The sequence below is a fragment of the Triturus cristatus genome, chromosome 12 (assembly GCF_964204655.1).
Source record: "Triturus cristatus chromosome 12, aTriCri1.1, whole genome shotgun sequence".
In the NCBI taxonomy this organism is placed as follows: domain Eukaryota; kingdom Metazoa; phylum Chordata; class Amphibia; order Caudata; family Salamandridae; genus Triturus; species Triturus cristatus.
In genome coordinates, this window is record NC_140595.1 from 175,175,034 (window position 1) to 175,193,277 (window position 18,244).

Sequence of the window (18,244 nt, forward strand, 5' to 3'; positions counted from 1 at the left end):
AAGGACAATTCGAACTACGTATTGGCATACTCGGTGCCAAATAATTCATTTCTGGTGAGCAATAAAAATCTTCAATACATAATAATGATGGAAGATATTTAAATGAGACCTTCTCATATTCTGTTCCAACTCTCTTCGTGCAGCGTACACTCCATGTACCTATGTTAGGATAGTCCAGACTGTGTTTAAAAGGGCTTCCCTAGGCTTGGCACACAGCAGGATGAGGCTCTCAATCTTTAAATGTGTGTACTCTGACTCCCATGTTTAAGCGGTCTGCCCTGGATATGGAGCATTAGTTCTAATGTTGGTTCTTTCTACAGCTTTCGTGCTCGGATTGCTTGCTATTTCACAAAGCCTTCTACTAAACGCCTAAGCCTCTGTATAAAAAATTGACCGCGACCTACCCCAGCGTGATTTCTCTCATTCCTTTCTTCAATGACCCTCCTCTTGGCCTCTGTCCTCTGCACGCCTTCTATTTCAGAGTATAACTGCCTTTCAATCTTATGCCTTTCTGCTGTAAACTCTCTTATTTTAATTGTGCAATTAGCTGACACCCCATTTCATAGATCACAAACTCTCCTCTTTAAAAGCCTATCCATGTAGCCTAACATGACCTAAACTCTGCCAGCCTTTCCGTCTCACCAACTAGAAACCTGAAACCACAGCGCTTCCACTAATGATTACATGTAACTGGTATTAACGTAATCTATCACAAAGTAACTGGTGTAGATGCACACAGTTTTTTCTGTAGAACCTATGATTAATCGCAATTGCCACTTGATTAACCTCTAACCTTGTGTTCCGGAGTAGTGTGTTGCTCGCCGTAAAGCGCTTCAACACCCAGTTGCGGTAGTAAGCGCTATATAAATACAATTGGGATACATTCACATGAAAATTGTAATTGAACACAAGGTTGTTTTTACACTCCTTTGCTATTTTGCAAAAATGAGAGACCCACCCGAAGATCTTTAGGATACCACTACATTTTGAGAAAGGGAGTCAATGAGGTGCCATCAGTGGTAACGAAGAAAGTTAGGCAATGAAGCGAAGTGAACAATCATGAGTTTATCAGTAGGTTATGTTATATTGTATTTGTAGAGCACACTTTCACAAAGCTTTATGGCTATGGATTAAACAGCGCCTATAAAGAAATGGGATCAGAGGAGAGAAACAGACATCCTATGAAAGTAGGAGGAAAGCTGTTAAGAATGCATGGCTTCTCTAACTGGGTGGAGAAAGCAAGATGGCGGCGTAGAGCACCACGGCAGAGCCTCTACCCATGATCCCCTGGAAAAAAACAGAAAAGGCATCTATAGCCGGCTTGCTTACCTGCATGTTGATGAGGACGAGTGGGGCTTTCTAGGGCGCATCGGGCCCCTTTCGGTTGCTGGTGCTTCTTTAGCCAGTTTATCCTGTTCCTGGGCAGAGACGCACTTCGGTCCAACGGCGCAGGAGGCATCAGGGACGTTCCGTACTGTACTGGAAGCGGGTGTAAGGCAGCATAACACGGCTGTGAGTAGCGTCTCACCCTAGTGGCTTCCCAGATCACTGTGCTGCTCTCTGCGTGTCTGGGTGGGCCTGGCTACAGCTGCCAGTGGGGAATTCGTCTGGAGAGTGCGCGGTGTGATTTCCATTTGGACTGTAGCTGCTGTTAGTAGGAGAATGCCTCCTAAATCCACGAGGCAGCCGAAGGAGACGGCGGGGCGGAATTCAACTCAGTCACAGGGGCTGAGACAGGAACTCTCTCCAGCGAATGTGGAGATTAAAGCAGGCATGCCCAATGAAGCTCGTATCACTAAAAAGCAGCAGGACAATATGGAGGAAGTGAAGCGGAGCAACCTCCTGTAAAGGGGACATGCTGGGGGGCAAGAAAGGTATTGCACCAAAGGCTTTAGAAGAAGAAGCGGCAGTTTTTGACGGGGGTAACATAAATGTAACTCCAACTTTACCTCAACCAGCTATCACAGATTTTTTCAAAGCTAGGGATGGTCTTGGGGACCAGGATCATGTCATTCCGCCAGTTGAAGCAGGGGTTAAGATTTCCGAGATAATTCCTAGTGGAGGTACAGAGGACAATTCCCAGGACAATAAGGAGGACCAGGCAGTACAGGAGGATAATGAAACACCACAGGACCAAGTGGCGGAGGATGCTTTTTCAATACATAATGCATCAACTATGATGCCAATACTAACTACGGGCGAACAGGCGATGTCAGCAAGTACTAAACATGATATAAGCAAGAGGGCTCATGAAGACCATCATGAAGGCACATAGCAAAGTACTAGACATCCAACTCTTTGATGAAGTTCCACCTGGGGGAGCATCTCTCAATATTGATGTGGACAGGCTATTACCAGCCGACGTTGTATCTGATGGACCGAATACACTTTTCTCTCTTACAGAAGATTCTCATTCAGCGGCCTCTGACTCTGATTTAGCATACAGTGAATCAGACTACAATGTTACCACTTCGGGCTCTAGCACATTGGAAGCTCCGGAACTGCCCTTAAGCATCAAAAATCTTGTAGAACCTCTAAAAGTTCTAAGAGCCATAAGGAGTTACCGAAAAAGAAGGGAAGTGGTACCTCTGGTTCCGGATTGAAGTGAAACTATTCGCATACAAGGATTATCGGTCCCTCGGAGCTAACTTCTGCCCAATGGGGCAACTCCATTTCCGAACATTAAGGGGAGTCAGCAACCAATTTAATCCGGCTGTGAGCCTGATCCTGGAGTCTATTAAAGAACATCGGGCAAAGACCAGGGCCGATGGAAAAAAGGCAAGACAGGCCACAAAGAAACTGGAAGGTGCAGTGCGGAAAGTTGGGCTAACCTGTGCTGAAATCAGTGAAAGATTGGATACAATGGAAGTGAGAACGGCCGTGGTGGAAAAGGATTTGGTTGCTGTGAGAGAGCAAACAAAAACACATGAAGCTCAACTGACGGATGTGATGTGTAAATTGGAAGATTTGGAAAATCGCCAGAGAAGGAATAATCTCCGATTTCTTGGGATTAAAGAAGGCTTGGAAGGGGATGACATTCGTGGTCTTATGTTAGACCTTCTCAAAGAGTCCTTTCCGGAGCTCACTGGGTGGGATTGGGAACGGGAAATTCAGAGGGCTCATAGGTTTCCTTTTGCCCGCCATAAAGTGCCTAGCAGAGATTTAGCTCAGGGGAAGAAGAGAAAAGTATAACAAGTTCGCTAAGTAAGGTTGGCTGAAGACACTACGGGCAAAGATTACATTTGTTATGTAGATGTAATACTATCTATATCAGGGGTCTCCCTGCAGGAGGTTTTTGGGTTTTGACTTCTGTTACTGATATTTGCTCGATTGCCTGAGAATCTAACAAAGTGGTGATATGGGTTTTCTTTTTGGGGGCCCCTCCCTTTTTTGCCCATCGGCTTTAGTATGGACAATTTGAAAGCAAAGTGCAGCTAAATAATGTTTTGTTTCTCTTATTGGTTTTCCAGGTATCATTAAAAATGGAAAAACAATGTTTGTATAAGATTCAGACAGAGATTTTCTATAGATATGATAGGCTCTACGTTAATATGAAGAGAGGAAATATGGATGGGAAAGTTGACTTAACGCTTCATGGCTAAGTTACGCATTGCCACTATAAACATTTGTGACCTTAACGATGGGGCTAAAAGAAGAAGGATCCAAGAGGACCGTAAAGTTTTACAAGCAGATCTGCTGTGTCTTAAGGAGACTCATATAACCTGCAACGATCATAATTTACTTGATACTTTAGGCTTTAAGCTACTTGCATATACTACTCAAGATGTAAGGACTAAGGGGGTGGCCATCTTAATGAAAAGCAGAGTTATCACGTGTGAGAGAAAGGCTGTGGACAAACACAGTAGATGGATAATATTGGAAGTTGGAGGGGGAACTTTATGCTCAGTATACACCCCTGTTTTAGAAGACCCTGTGGTAAATTTTAGCAACAGAGCTACCTTCTTGGCCTGCACCATATCTAATATGTGGGGATTTAAATATTAATGGATCTAGAGGAGCTTCGGAGCGAGATGAGATATCAAACAAGGGGCGTAAACCTCAATCGTCTAGGGCAGTGAAAAATCAGCTTAGGGCTGTTGGTTTGTTGGATGTGTGGCCTAGCCTGATGGGTAAGGAGCCAGGATATACTTATTACTCTGCCCCTCATCGCAAAATTGCAAGGCTTGATTATTTTTTAATTTCACCATCCTGAAGGAAGCTCGGGTGGAGTTATTTCCTAGAGTAATGTCAGATCATAATCCCCTAGTTTTTAAATTTTCTCTGTATGGATTAAGGAGGGAATATAAAAGATGGACTTTTGAAAGAGCACTTCTCTCCGACCAGGAGTATGTTAATCATATGAGGGGGTGGATTAGGGATTTTTTTTACCTATAATAAGGATAGTGCCTCCCCAGGAATGATATGGGATGCTTTTAAGGCATCGGTGAAGGGTGAGACCCTGCGATATAGCTTGATTAAAAAAAAAATAAGTGTTATTACAAATTAAAAGTTATTATCAAAAATTAGCCCTCCTTGAGACAGAATTAATTAATGCTGTAAATAATGGTGGTGACCCCTCCTCAATCATGGATTTAATTATGGTTACCAAAGCCACTCTGAACGATTTCAATGTGGAAAAAATGGCTGGCAAGTATCTTGCTAAGAAGCAACAATGTTATGAATACAGTGAGAACGTTGGCCGATTATTAGCAGTTAGGGCGAGGCAACAGGTAGTGGCAGGACATATAAGGCAGGTAAAGAATATGGAGGGAGAAGTAGTGTCTGATGCAGCGGAGATTAGGGATGCTTTTAGGGAGTATTATGAGGTGTTATATGCAGCTACAGCTCCACCCGAAGGACGTGATGAATTGCCTTAATTTGTTTCAAATGTGAGGGTGTCGCAGGAGGAGGCTTTCTTATTAGAGGCTGATATTTCTTAGGAGGAGTTTTATATGGCTCTTCAAGCTCTTCCCTCAGGTAAAGCCACAAGTGCTGATTGTATACCATTAGAATTTTATAAAACCTTTGCGAATGAGACCTGTCAGGAAATTTTGGGATTGTTTAAGGAGGTTAGAAATGGGGCCGCTCCACCGGTTTCATGGGGCACTGCTAATATTATCTTTTTAAAGAAAGGTAAGGATCCTATCAACTTGGGTTCCTATAGACCAAAAACGCTATTCAATAGTGACACCAAGTTGTATTCAAAGATATGTGCCTCTTGTCTCAATAAGGTAATGCAGCAGTTAGTAACATTCTGGCAACATGGTTTTATTCAGGGGAGGGGGACGGACGATCGCGTCAGATGGCTAATCTCACTATTTGATGCTTCGGATGCCCTTATAAAACCTATGGGGGCTGCCTTTTTAGATGCAGAGAAGGCTTTCGATAGGGTGTCCTGGAGTTATTTGTGGAGGTGTTTGGAAGCTAATGGTTTAGGAGCTGGGTTTATTAGAGCTATGCAGGGTTTATATATGTTAAACCTATAGCCCATTTGCAAATCATGGGAGGAGAGTCTGGGGTGTATTCAATTGGAAGGGGAACTAGGCAGGGATGTCCTTCCTCTCCTCTGTTGTTTGTTTATATATAGACACTTTTCTTAGATGCCTGGAGGCTTCCCCGAATATTCCTCCAATAAGGCTACTGGGGTGGGAATCGAAGCTATTGACTTATGCCGATGACGTTGCAATCATTACTTCTGATCCTGACAGAGCGATGGCTGGAGTAGAAACAGTGGCCGAAAACTTTGTTATACAATCGGGCTATTCTCTGAATAGAACAAAAACTCAGATCTCAATAAATAGATGTACCTTAGCTTCTGATAGCAGGATTGTCGAGGATGCAACATATTTGGATATACGTATTAGGGCAAAGGTGGAAGATATTGTAGATATAAATCTTACTATTATAGTATGTAAAATTAAGAATGATATGCGGGGATGGGGCAATTTAAAATTGTCTATAATCAGTAGATGTAATCTGATTAAAAATGACGATTCTGCCCAAATTACTATATATATTTCGCACAATTCCTCTCGAAATACATAATGATTGGTTTAGGCAAATCGAGAGGGAGGTTGCTAGATTTATTTGGTCTTATAAGCGGACTCGAAGATCCAATGCATTTTTATCTCTTCCAAGGGACAGGGGCAGTCTTGGGCTACCTAACTTTAAATTATACTATCTAGCAGCAGCCTTACAATATTATTGGCCTCTTTTTCGTATTAGGATAAGGGAAGCTAGCGATCCTAATTATGTCCCGTCAATATTTGAGAATCTGATTGGCTCACGGGCCAATGGCTGCCTGTTAAAAATATATGAACCAAATTACTTTAAAAAGATTCGGTTCAAGACATTAATAGCAGCATTTTGAAATTGGGCAGGGATTAGGAAAAAACTTGGGCTTGGCAGGTATACTAGATATACTCCGTTGATTGGTAATGATCAGTTACCTAAGGCTCTGCTAGACGAGTGTCTGGCAAGGTGGGAGAAAGCAGGTGTTTACAGGATAGGTGATCTTTTAATGGGGGATCACATTGCTTCCTTTGAGGTAGTTAGGGCTAGGTTTAATATTGGGCATCGGGACTTTTTAAAATAAGGGATTGCCTTCTTAGAAAAGCTGGGGGTTCAGCAGGCTTTGCACCGGTGCCTCTGATGGAGGTATTAATTAGTACATCTGGTCCTTTGATCTCACAATTGTACAGCTCTTTGTTGGAAGGAGTCACTGATGATCTAGAAAAGCATGGGCTAAAATGGCAGGACAGGCTAGATGTCTCCTACTCTTGTTTTGTGAAATCAATGAAGATGGGTAACTCTGTATTATGCTCTGCCAATTTGCGGGCTCAACATTTCAAAACTCTGTTTGATTTGTATATTACGCCCGCTAAAATTGTTAAGTGGGGTGGAGCGAAAGGGACTCCAATGTTTTAGGTGTAAGGCATACGGGGCGGATATGATTCATATCTTCCCTACATGCCCTAGTTTAGAATTAACCCCTTCCATGCTCATGACGGAACGGTTCCGTCATGAGCCACGGTTGAGCTGTGCTCATGACGGAACCGTTCCGTCATGGTCCCGCCCGCGCTCGAACCCTTCAGCACCGCGGCGGAATTCGCCCAGCGCTGAAGGGGTTAATGAGTCGATAAATATCTGGCTTTCTGCGGCACGTACTGAAAGAAGATGTTTTGCTTTCACCTCAGCTCATGTTATTAGGGGTAACTGAACAATATGGGGGTTCTGGTGGAGAGCTTATATTTATAGCAATGTCAATTCTCAGACTATGTGTTGCCTCAGCCTGGTTAGATCCCTCCCCCCCAACTTTTCAGCAGTGGAAAGGTCGTCTACTACACATATTTAATTTAGAAAAAGCACTCTATGACCGGAGAGGCAAAAAAGGGAGAATCAAAGGGAGGAAGATCTGGGGTCCCTTAACGGTTTGGGTTAACGCACTAGCTTAGGATGACTAATCCGCACATTGTGATTAATAATGTCTTGGGCCGCTGCATTTCAGGTAATATATGAGGCCTGGTCTGATATTGTTTATTATTTCTTTTTTGATCAAAATATAATAATGATTCTCTTTCTTCATTGGAATTGTGCATTGCTGTTTGAATTTCATTAGTTATATTTATGGAAATATGGGCGCTACGAAATATATTTATGTATATACAGACTTATGCTGCTTTTGCTTTTTTCATCTTCTGTTTATGTATTACCCAAAATTAAAAAAATGAATGCATGGCAACAACTACAATTCATAAATTAAGCTGATGGATAGTCAAGTTTTCAGTTCCTTCAGAACTTACCTAAACAGCTTTTGCTTCTTAAGGACAGCAGCTAGGTGTTCCAAATAGTGGGTGCAGCAGATGGAATAGATCAATCACCAATGTTCACTGTAGGCAGTTTAGGAACAGCTGAGCCTGAACTAGCCTGCAGCGGCTGGTATAGCTGCCAAAATATCTGACTAGCAATGGTAGAGTTGTCTGTGTTATCAGCATGAACTTAATAAAACTCTATCAGGTGACCAATGGAGATGTATGATTATGGAGCTGGAGTAATTTTGTCTGGAGAAGCCTGAAATATGTCTTGTACGTGTGCTGTGCAAGGCTGTAGCCTGTCGAAGATTTTGCTAGGGCTCACAGGTAAACAGCATTTGCATTGTCCACTTTGGACTTCAACCAGAACATCAACTACAGGTATGTAATGACAGGAATCAAACTAGGGAATGATCTTTTTATTTGGAAGTAATAGGTTGTTGATACTTTGGTCACCTTAGTTTCGAGAGTTATGTTGCTCTCTTAATACATCTCTAGATTATGGATCTGCTATGCTGTGGATGAAGTAGCACCTATTTCAGAGGGCCATCCAGATGACCTCCAGTGTTAAGTTCATTCTAGGTGACAAGGATTTCCTTGTTTGAAGGATCCAACTTAAGAAAATTAGTTAACATCCACCAACGGATCAGGATGTATAATCTGAAATGCCACTATACCTGATCTTCTAAGACCGGGAGAAGAAAGACGCAAGAGCAATAGATTTGCTTCTGTTTAAGATATATGACTCTAGCTATATTAGTGCAATTCTGGCAATGCTGACATAGATTAATCTACTTATTAAATGGAGTAGTCTGTGGTGACAAAGATGGCAGATAGAAGTAATTATATCAACACTCCAACCCCATCTTTGTGAGCTGGGCATCTCAGATCATCTAGGACAGCCAGAAGACGACCAGCTCCACGTACCATCCTGGCCGAAAGCAAACCTGGTAACAGTGCAGAGCAATATTAGTTTCTACAAAGTCCTGCAACATGGTACATATCAGTCTCTCCCAAGAGTTTACCCAACTAAACATTAGGGAGGTCTGGCAATAATCAGGATCCTCTGAGTCCAAGGAAGGGTTTGTGAGCAGATGTTTCACAATTGTATTTTTTGATGCCTGCGGAATATCTCCTATTATGAGAACGTTATTGAAGAGTAAAAATGGATCATTAATGAGATCGGGATGTAGACGATTCATATATTTAGCTGCATAGACATCTGTTTTAGACTGTGTTGCAGACCTGCAACAGTCTCTAGTAAACAACAATGGCAGATTGATGGACTAAGAGTATTTGTATCCTGACATGCTGTGTGCTTGTGTTTAGCCTAGCCAGTTGTTTAACTGGTTCATACCCTGCTGTTAATATTTTCATCTTAGCTTGCAGTCTCTCAGAGTGTGTATCAAAGCATGTTTGTCACTGTTTTTGACCCAGCGGTAATTTCCCTATTCAAAACCACATTACCTATGGTTTACCGCTGTAAAGGGTGAAAAAAATGATGGATCTTTTGATGACCGTGTTTCACCAAACAGGAGACTTTACATATATATATGAAAATTAAATGCACACAATATTAGAGTCAATAATGAGAGTGGTGAGTTATTGTAAAGGGTTTTATTTGGGGCGGCCGGATGCAGAGTGCAGGGGCCCAATGTTAGCCAATGGGCTAAGGGGGCCTTCTGTTAGGGACTGCTGACGAGTAGGCTACTCGGTGTGGGAGCATAGCTCCTGGGGTTAAGGTTAGCACTGCAGGGGCCAACGACCAGCACAGGAGCTTCACCTCCTGCTACTAGCCCTCCCTTTACAAAATCTTACGGCAATCTTTTTCTTACGTTCTCTTTTACTCAAAATCTGTTAGTAACGACATAAAAACACCACCACTGTCTGTTTCGCTAACCAAAGTATAGTTAATGACCTTTTTCACAAGAATTCCGTCTTTCCCGAAAGCAGCGCTTACCTCTGCCCTACCACGGAATCGTTACATCCGTTGATAAAGTAGCACATCCCTCTACCTTACCCTTCTAACAAGCATTAGCTAACCGTTTCTCTAGAATTAAGACACATAGTTGGAGACCCAATGCTCCTGAGAAATAAAACCAGAGTTTCGCAATTAGCCAGAATGCCTTTTCATTCACGCACTTTCATACGGAAAAATGTAGTACATTCACACAGAATTCTGTCGTTCCCGAGAACAGCGAACAGTCTGCTCTACTACAGAATTATGACACACGTTAATAAAGTAGCACTTCCCTCTACTTTATCCTTCTAACAAGCTTAGGGAACACCTATTACCTTTCCAGTGATAAGCGTAATCAGAGTGCCTTTTGGACTCCTGGTACCTAAGACCAAAATTTCACAGGTGACCTTCGCTACCCATACACCTCTTTCATACAGAAAAGTCCCTAACAGTAACACACGACGATGTTACCAAATCGAACCCAGACACTGCGTCGTGCAACTTCAATCGTTACACGTTTTCCCTGTGTACCTACAGGGCAACAATAATTCCGTCTTTCCCGAGAGCAGTGCTTACCTCTGCCCTACTACGGAATCATTACAAACATCTGACTTCCTACATCCCAGAAGTCTTCAAAAACAACATAAAACGCAACGCGACTCAATATAGAATGTTAGTACATAAATCAATCCTCAATAAATCTGTCCTATGAAATTACCAATTCAATCAATAAAACAAAATAAAAAACATCAAGTCAAAATGAGCAAACTTTCATCCACAGTCAAAACCCTTACTATTTTTCAACACCACAAAAACATACCTGCAAGCACATTAACATTTCACAACCCTTTTAATACTCACACCACTCCAGCAATCTCCTTCTTGTATCACCTTTCCAATACTGCTTTGCCAGTCTTCAGGTTCTGAGCACAGGAATCAGGACTTTATCTAACTTGGGCAATTATTTTCCAGCGCTAGGCTCCTTTTGGTGATGGCACTAACCTTAACTCTGCTACCAAAAACTGATCCAGCGGTAATTACCTGGTAATTTCCCTATTCAAAACCACATTACCTATGGTTTACCGCTGTAAAGGGTGAAAAAAATGATGGCTCTTTTGATGACCGTGTTTCACCAAACAGGAGATTTTACATATATATATATGAAAATTAAATGCACAGAATATTAGAGTCAATAATGAGAGTGGTGAGTTATTTTAAAGGGTTTTATTTTAAGTCAAAAGTTAAGGTTCACTGACTCTTTATTCATACCATTGTTGCGAGGGAGGGGTTTTTATCAAGTTAAACCTGCTTTGATGTATTTGCAATTATTACATTCCCCTTGGATTACCTTTAACATTGCTAACTTCCTGGTTGCTGCAGCTCGGGCAAGGAAAAAACTTGATGTACAGTCTATTTTATGATCTTAGTGTTATTTGTATTTGTCGGGATGAATTTTTATAATGTTGTTATTGTATTGTACCTGTGTTTTTTAACAATTTGTAATATTGTGATGTACTTTTGTGATTTTAATTAATCGATTAAAGTGGTTTTGATGATGATGACTCTTTATTCATTAGTCAAATATCAATTAGGTTACAGAATTAAAAAAAATAGGAAAAATAGCATTAATACAGAACATATACAGTCTGCATATAAGCATCACATATAGGAAGGGAAATGTGGCGCAGATTGTCAGTCAAAACTCTTAAAGAGTTTCTAAGAAAAAGAGTAAGTCTTACAAGGTTAATCAATAATTAATAATGGCAAAAATATCCCATAAAGAGAAATAAATGCAGTTTAGCACCTAAAATCTAAATCTGTTCTGATCCTTTCAGCTCTTTGCCTCTGCTTCGCTGTGCTAGTCTGTGTCTCTGTCTCAAGCTGCACCAGAGCCCCCACAGAATGCAGCCCCTCCCTGTCTCTGTGTCCAGCACAGAAACTGGGCCTGGCCATCAGAAAAATGAAAAAATAAGAGAGAGGCAAAAAGCAAGGCAAAAAGGCCCTCCTCCCACTTGTAAGCCATATTTCAAGTAAAAGTTCACGTGCTCAGTCCTCATAGCTGGTCCAATCAGAACTTCAAGACACATCATCTCCCCAAGGGCTGACTGGATACGTCATTAATCAGGCTTGTTACTGTTCAAATTTCATGAAAAAAAGTGTGTTCTTCTCTCCATGTTTAAACAGGCTACAAAAATATGCAACATTTTGAAGGTCGAAGGAAGCGGTAGGCAGGATTTTTTATCAGGGCCCTTTCATTGAAAGTTGCTGGGGAAAGAGGAGCACATTCCAAACTAATGTTTCAAGGGCAAAATGCAGTTTAGCTGAGTCCTCTTAAGCAAACTAAAATCACGTGGTTTTCTACACTGTGAAACACAATTCAGCACGTTTCTACTCTTGCAAAAATACATGATGCCATTTTAAAAGTACAAATACATTTTCTAAATTAATGTGCATTCTATAGTGAGATTACATATGGATTAATCACATATAAGCATGGCTGTTCAACTAATTAAGCTTGTTTTCTCATGAAAGCACCTCCAAACTGAAGCATTGTGATCAGGCCCTATGTTTTCATCTTGCTTGCGCCACAATCTGCGTGCCATTTTAAAACTCATGTCTGCAGCTTTTTGTCATATAATAATGCATACATTTTATAGGTGAAATCTAAGCTCCATCATTTTCACCCAAGTTTTTGGTCTGTAAGTGATTGTAGTGTAGCTTGTAAGTGTTTGTATCATAGCGTTCCTAACTTGTTTTTGTTATTCTTTGATTGTGGCCACAGTTTGTATCCACGCCTGGCTGTTAGGGTTTGTGTGCAAGTCTTTAGTTGGCAAGTATTTGTATTCTCCATTTCCCATTTTTGTTTTGTATGTCACTCTCAGTTTGCAGCCTAGTTTGTCTGTATGAGTTTGTACTCTGTTGTTTTTGTCGCATATGACTTTTAGCTTGTGACTAGCGTTGATGTGCCAGTGCTTGCATTCTACTCTTTCTATATTTAATTTCCATATTTCGTTTCTGTCATTATTTGTGTTGTAGCTGACTGTCAGCCTGCATCTAGGATATGTCTGCCAATGTTAGTAATACAGCCAGTCTGTGTTGTATTCTATTTTTGTCACAAAGCCCAAAGATAGCCCTTCTGGAACCTATTGAAGGACAGGGGTAAGGCATCACGAGGACTGAAACATGGTAGAACCTTGGCAGAGCTCCATCATGTTGTGAGGTGAGCTTACAGATGGCTGTTGCTGCTTCCGTCATTGAAACGCTGCTGTGCCCCCGGTGATTTTTCCTGAGTGGGTGGCTCCACCAGCCTACCTGAGGGTACACAGGTGAGGGAATGCCACTACTCCGCCCGGCAAAGCAAGAGGTGCTGTGGGAAAGTAAGTGATCCACTTGGGGCGAGCAGTAGAACTAAATGGAATCCAGGGTCAACTGACATATGGACAATACCATTGGTCCTGCAGAGGTAGGCTTCAAACAAATACAGTTAACATGGCAGCTTTGCAATTGGGAATTGATCATCTTATCTCTGCTGTGCCTCTTCATCTGCTGGCTATCCAACAAGGAAAACGTATAGGTGTTCTTCATAGCAATCCCATTGAGGTCAACGGATGTGATATTTAGGGATTGGGTTGCAGATTCACTAAATAGGTCATCCCAAAGTCGGCTAGTGTGGCATTTGGCTTCTTCAGATGGTTTGGTCGGCAGGTAAAGAGAAGTGATTTTGAAGAGGCAAAGTTGTGCAATGTGTCTTTTTTTAAATTAAATTACTAAACATTTGTGTGCAACTCTCAAAAGAGCAATGGTGTACGGGCAGGCTCTTCAGTGTAGTATTGCACTGCTCCTTCTCTATTAAGGAATGCAACCAGTACGTTTCACATTTTATTAAGTTATTTTTTAATTGGGTGTATTTTGATTTCATGGTACATTTTTTATCATTACGCATTCAATTTGCAAGATAATGTACACTTTTTATGTTTGGAATAATTTAATTTTTAATGTATGTACACTACCTGTACAACCTCTGTGTTTTCAGATAGAGTCCGAGCGCAGAATTGTAACCCTTATCTCACACCTGAAAGTGAGAAGTATTTATTTGTCGTATGGTTTCGAGAATCTTGCAATAATCTGCCAGATCAGAGTAATCATTTCAGGCATTAGTAGTGATGTTTCCACACAGGTAAAAAGCACGTTTGAGTGGCAAGGTTGGCAGATAAACCAGTTGTCCTCAGTTGATCACTTTGTGTGATTTTGGTACAAATCATTTTATGCCAAACTCTGGAGGGCTTATTAAAAAAATATAGTAAAATGTGGACATTTACTGCTGCTGAACCTGTCAGGTGCACAGACGGGCACACACTTTTTTTGAACCAAACAATGCTGGTGCAGCTTTTAAACCCCCCTCAGAATACACAAGGAGACTTTGTAGTTCGGTAATACAAATTGTTTCTTCAAGATTCACCTGGCAGAATTTGATTTTTGAAGATGTGATTACTAGAGTTAGTTAGCAACTGCTATGAATTACTTTTTCCAAGTAATTTGAACAGCATATTGGAGTGGTCTACTAGCATATTATCGTGGTCCGTGGTACTTTCACCAGTATACGTGCTTCTGACCTCTCTTGCCCTGTTTTATATGCAGGATAAAATGTTTCTAAAAACTTGTATGCCGCCACCGGCTCAAAAAGAAACTATTTGTTAACTGTCATCTTGAATGTCTGCCATGTACATCTTTGAAGAAGTGAGATTGTTCACATCAGGCTAGCAAAAAGCCTAGAATATGGAGTTCGTATGGTCATTATTGACTGGCTTGGGCCTTCAAGAATATTAACGGTGAAAAGGCGAATGTTGAAAAACTCAAAACACTACAGTGTTGGGAAGAGTTTGCAAAAGGGATTGAATTAGGGAAGATGGTGCTTCATCCTATCCAGGCAGTTCTCCCAGCATAGCGTTTGTGTTGAGTGATGCTCTTCAAAGCAGGGTAGTCTCTAGCACAGCAGAGGCACAAAGAGGTTTGAGCAGCCTGAACCTGGCTATCAATAGCTACACTGTCAATGATCTGGAAAGAGTAAAAAGCCTGACCTCTTCTAAAAGAACTCGTAATGGCCTGACCACAGGAACTGCAGCCCCACCCTTCACCCTTTCCATCCAACAAATGGCAGTGCTACAGGAAGACAGTTGACTGGTTTCTCTTAGCAAAAGGTCTTATTTGAATTTCTAAAGGAGTCATGTCTTGTCTGTCCACTCTTCAGTGTATAGTTCTCTCTCCCCGCAGCTCAGGACTATAAGGAATACACTTCCAATGTCATGGAAAACAGCCTGCCTCCATCTTGTGCAGAGGAACAAGTCCAGGGCTTCCAAATAAAATCCATAGGTCCCCATTACTAAGGGTCACTCATTCTCACATTGCATGTACGCCACATAAACAAATGCATACAATATACACTTGAGATCTAAGCATTAGGTACCTTTGTTTCTGTGGTTCCTGTGCACTAGAAACACACTAGAATAGAATTAGATAACATGGAATATAATTGTGAGTGCGTGTGTGTAGGCGAGTTGCTCTCAGCTGGTGATAACCCATTTTTTCATTTCTTTTAAATTAAAACAACACGTTAGTGCAGAGGTCTTCAATCTTTGGGGCGCAACCCATGGAAAGGGGGTGTGCATTGCTCAGCCTCACTTCTGCCTGGAATCTAAAACGTTTGGTCTTTGTTTTGGAAAAAGACAACCGTCTCCGGATGGTTATTCCAATAGTTAAAATGCTTCAGCTGGAGTGTAATTTAGGGAATCTCTTGTGCTATGAGGCCGAAGCCAGGCAGAAAAGCTAAACACCCCTTTCTGCCAGTGTGCTGCTTGCCTGAAAGAAATGCAAATGTGCACAATGAGTTAATCTGCCAATGTAAAGGATGCATGGGAGCCAATTGATCGAATCACTTGAAGTTTTATGATGACGAAGAGTTATTCTTTTTGAGTGGTAGTGTGAGGAGTTAACAACTAAGCTGTGAAGTGCGTGCTTTTAATTATCATTATACTTACATAGCCCTTACTATCCCTGAGGAGGTGTTGAAGGAACAGTTATGTAAACAAAATTGCATTACGTCCAGTCTGGGTATTAATAAAATGTATATTTTAGAAGCACCATTTTATCATAAAACGTTTTGTACATTTTGTGGCAGTCTATCTTGTACTGTGTGTAATGCAAGTCAAAAAGAATGACTTGAATATTCACAGTACTTTCTGTCACAGGCTGTGACCTCGTAGCACTAAAAATACACAAGTCACTATTCTCCACTGAACCAACCAAGATTTAATTCTGTGGCTACACACAGACCTTTGCAGTTCATTAACTAATAAAGGTTGCATGATATACTATTGTGCATTTCCCTCTGAATAACAACTTTTAAAATGTATTTTTCATTTAAGCTGCCTGCTACGTTATATGTATCTACCTGACGAACAAGTTACTTACCTTCGGTAACGATGTATCTGTAAGAAACATTAGTTAGTTAGATTCCTCACCTTAGAATATCCCCAGGCGTCAGACTGGATCCGGAAGATTTTTGTAGCAATACCCCTTGCACGTCGCTAGGCGTCGTCTGCGGCTCCGCGTCCGTCGTTTGCATCGTGCGCCGGAATGACGTCGTCGGAGTACTTAGACGCCACCCTCGCGCGCTGACGTCAGTTCTTGTACATAGCTTTCCGCGCCAGGAACGCAGAGCCATGCAAGAGACCGACACTGGTGCCAAAAAATCTAGGGCCCTGAAAAGGATAGCCTTAACCCTAGATGTCAGTTCGTAGAACGGGGAGGATGGGTGGGTCGGTGAGGAATCTAACTAACTAATGTTTCTTACAGATACATCGTTACCGAAGGTAAGTAACTTGTTCATCTGAAAGAAACACGTTAGTTAGATTCCTCACCTTAGAATAGATACCCAAGCAATACCAACCCCGGTGGTGGGTCTGCGAACCAAGATCACACCAGAAAGTCCTGGAGGACAGAACGGCCAAAGAAGTCATCCCTCCGGACTTGGCTGTCTAGGCAATAATGCCTGGCAAAAGTGTGCAGCGAAGCCCACGTCGCCGCCTGACAGATGTCCTGCAAAGGAACTCCCCGTCCCAAAGCAGTAGTAGCCGCTGTGGCCCGAGTAGAATGGGCTCGCAGCCCAACAGGAGGGTCCTTTTTCGCCAAGGAATAACAGGTTTTTATACACAAAACGACCCACCGGGAGATGGTCCGTTTGTGCACAGCTTTCCCCTTCTTAGCACCCACGTAGCCAACGAAAAGCTGGTCGTCCACCCGGAACTGTTTCGTGCGGTCCAAACGGTGGAGCCGCTCTTCCTCTTTGGAAGGATGCGGAGGCGGAAAGAAGGTGGGCAAGGTGACAGATTGCCCAAGATGAAAGGGGGTCACCACTTTCGGTAGAAAGGAAGGACGAGGCCGAAGGACAACCTTGTCCGGATGAACAGATAGAAAAGGAGGCTTGGACGATAGAGCCTGGAGCTCACTCACCCATCTAGCCGAGGTGATGGCTACCAGGAAAGCAGTCTTAAGAGTCAGAAGACGAAGAGGACAATTGTGAAGAGGCTCAAAGGGAGCGCACATCAGAAATGTTAAGACAAGATTCAAGTCCCACTGAGGCATTACGAAAGGGACAGGAGGGAACGTGTGAGTAATGCCTTTAAGAAAGCGTGAAACTACAGGGGACTTGAACAGAGAAGGCTGATCAGGAAGCCGTAAGAAGGCAGAGATGGCAGCAAGATAACCTTTCAAGGTGCCCAAGGCAGAGCCCTGCTGGGCCAAAGAAAGAAGAAAGAGGAGAACCTCAGAAAGAGGGGCGGAAAGGGGATCCACAGCCTTTGCTGTGCACCATGCCACAAATTTGTTCCACCGGCAGGCGTATACCGTCTTTGTGGAGGGACGCCTGGCTGCCAGAATGATATCACAGACTTCAGGAGGCAAGTTAAATGGCATCAACTGCCGCTGCTCAATCTCCACGCATGGAGGTGGAGGCTGGACAGGTTCGGGTGGAGGACCGTCCCCTGCTGCTGCGACAGAAGATCCTCCCGAAGGGGCAGACATATCGGAGGATCGGTCAACATACTGAGTAGCTCGGGATACCAGTACCTTCGTGCCCAATCCGGAGCCACCAAGATGACTTGGGCCCGGTCGTGCCTGATCTTCTTCAGCACTCTGGGCAGAAGTGGTATAGGCGGAAAGGCGTACAACAGACCGCAACTCCACTTGCGACGAAAATCGTCGCCGAGTGAGTGCCGCCTTGGAAATTCCAACGCGCAGAACTGCTGACATTGCGCATTCTCGTCGGTGGCGAATAGATCTAACCAAGGCTCTCCCCACTGCTGAAAGAGACCTTGCGCCACCTCTGAGTTCAGACGCCATTCGTGATCCATTATGCACCGGCGGCTGAGTTCGTCTGCTCTGGCATTCAGAGAGCCCGCCAGATGTTGAACCACCA

At 42.6% G+C, this 18,244-nt stretch overlaps 1 protein-coding gene across 2 annotated transcripts in view; it reads left to right on the forward strand.

The window, feature by feature from the left end:
• Positions 1–18,244, forward strand: part of NIT1 (nitrilase 1) — a 58,255-nt gene that overhangs the window by 1,077 nt on the left and 38,934 nt on the right. The window lies entirely within an intron of this gene.